Source organism: Nematolebias whitei, chromosome 10 (assembly GCF_014905685.2).
Source record: "Nematolebias whitei isolate Nwh7 chromosome 10, NemWhi1, whole genome shotgun sequence".
In the NCBI taxonomy this organism is placed as follows: domain Eukaryota; kingdom Metazoa; phylum Chordata; class Actinopteri; order Cyprinodontiformes; family Rivulidae; genus Nematolebias; species Nematolebias whitei.
Window position 1 is genome coordinate 27,293,547 of NC_056507.1, and position 2,358 is coordinate 27,295,904.

At 44.5% G+C, this 2,358-nt stretch overlaps 1 protein-coding gene across 1 annotated transcript in view; it reads right to left on the reverse strand.

Moving 5' to 3' along the window:
• tln2b (talin 2b) overlaps nt 1–157 on the reverse strand; it is a 127,353-nt gene extending 127,196 nt beyond the window's left edge. Inside the window, exon 1 of the mRNA XM_037683674.1 lies at nt 122–157. The gene's annotated coding sequence lies outside the window, so the exon portion shown is untranslated. The remainder of the gene's footprint in view (nt 1–121) is intronic.
• Between the last annotated feature and the right edge of the window lie 2,201 nt (nt 158–2,358).

Sequence of the window (2,358 nt, forward strand, 5' to 3'; positions counted from 1 at the left end):
TGCGCTCGTGAGCCGACACGGAGCGGGTCCGCCTCCCTCCGACACAAACGCTTTAAAACACACGGCGGCTGAAACATGTTGGAAACCAGAAAGATATAAACGAGACTGCAACAAACCCTACCTGACGGCGCGCGCTCCCGAACGCATGCGAGCGGACTTGGATGGATGTAGGCGAGGCAACACACACACACACACACACATACACACACACACAGACACACGCTCACACACACGCACACACCACCACAAGCGGGTCAAACACAGCCTCCCTGCCTGCCTCCTTCACGGCATCAAGCCCCTCCTCGTTGGTCGGACAGTGTGGAGAGAGAGAGATGGGGGGAGATGGGGATTAGAGGGGTGGGGGGGTTTAAAAAAAAAAAAAAAAAGGGGGGAGGAAAAGGGAAACATGTCTGCGCGACGCAAAAAAGGAAGCGGCGTCACTCCCCCCCACCCCCCATTCTCTTATATTAATATATTTGAAAAATCAGCACAGATTCATGATTTATATTATTTATATGAGGGGGAAAAATGCTTTGGGTTTGCGCTGTGAAGTGTGAAAAAAAAAAAAAAAAAAAAAAAAAGCGTGTCAGGAAGCAGGAGCGCAGGAGAATCCTCCCTGCCTCTTCCTCCACAGTGAGGAGGAGGAGGGTGTCTAAAGAAGGAGCACCCTCCCTGTCTGCATCTTACATCAATTATCCCATAATCTGCACAAACACCACCCATCTGGAAAGAGTATACATTTTGTTGTTCATGTTTTGAGGGGTCTGTTTTCCTGGTTCATAAACTGGTTTTTGTGTTTGGTTTTAGGCAGGATTACAGATAAAATGTGTTTGTTTGTTTTTTTTCCTGCAGGGTTTGGATTATTTTTGCCCATCTGAGTAATAATTACTGTGGATTCTAGGTATCAATCAGGTTTCCCTCCCACTCACTGAGCACAAGGTGTGTAGTGCTGATGTTTCCTGAGCACATACCGCCCCCTGAAGGACTCATGGATACACATACTCAGGATGGACCAGGACAGTGGAAAGTCCTGGAAAAACAATACTGCATTTGGACTTGGACAAAAACATTAAAGTTACTCATTTCAAACTATGCAATCAAACATAAATTGTCTAGCCTGAATTATAACAGAAGGCACAGTTTAAAATAGTTTTCTTCAGTGGTTTTCCAGGTTGTGCTAATGTGCAATTCTGAAGTGTGGGTTTGCACTCAATGTAAACACAACTCTTTTATCTGCTTACTTTACCAAACAAATCTATGTGAAAGTGCATATCAGTATGTCAAAACAGCTCATGAATGTCACCATGTGACTTATTTTCTGTCACTTAAGTACACCGACCTTACCATCCACATGAAAAAAGAGAGTTTTGTTTTTTACTTTATTTATTTTTTACTGAACTTCATGACAGTCTGCTTCTTCTTTCGACTTTTCCCTCTTCAGGGGTCACCACAGTGAGTCATTCTCCTCCATCTCACTCTGTCCTCTGCATCCTCCATGTCCTCTCTAACTTTATCTCCCAGTTGTTTAAACTGTGTTGAACCTGATGATCTCATTCTGAAAATCTTATCCATCTTTGTCACTCAAGAGAACCTCAACATCTTCATTTCTGTCACTTCCAGTTCTTTCTCCTGTCTTTTTGTCAATACCACTGTCTCCAGACCATACAATATAGCTGGTCTCACCATTGTCTAGAAAACGTTTCCTTTGACCTTTGCTGACACCCTTTTATCACAAATCACTCCTGAAACTTTTCTTCATCCACTCCATCCTGCCCGGACTCTTTCATCTTTTTACCACACTCCCCATGTACCTGGACAGTGGATGCCAAGTACTTGAACTCCTGCACCTTTGCGACCTCTGCTCCTTGTGGCCTCACTGTTCCACCTCCTCCCTCTCGTTCACACACATGTAGTCTGTCTTACTACAGCTGACTTTCGTTACTCTTCTTTCAAGTGCATACCTCCACCTCTCCAAGTTCTCTTCTACCTGTTCCCTGTTCTCACCACAGATTACAATGTCATCTGCAAACATCATCGTCCATGGAGATTCTTGCCTGACCTCATTTGTTAGTCGGTCCATTACCAGAGGAAACAAGAAGGGGCTCAGAGCTGATCCTTGATGCATCCCACTTCCACCTTGAAGTTATCTCTCACTCCTACAGCACATCTCACCACTGTCCTGCTGTCCTCATACATGTCCTGTACCAGTCTAACATAGTTCTTTGTCACTCCAGATTTACTAATGCAATACCACTCCTCCTCCCTCAGCACTCTCTCGCATGCTTTTTCTAAATCCAAAAAGACACAATAGAGTTCTTTCTGGCCCTCTCTGTTCTTCTCCATCAGCATTCTCAAAGC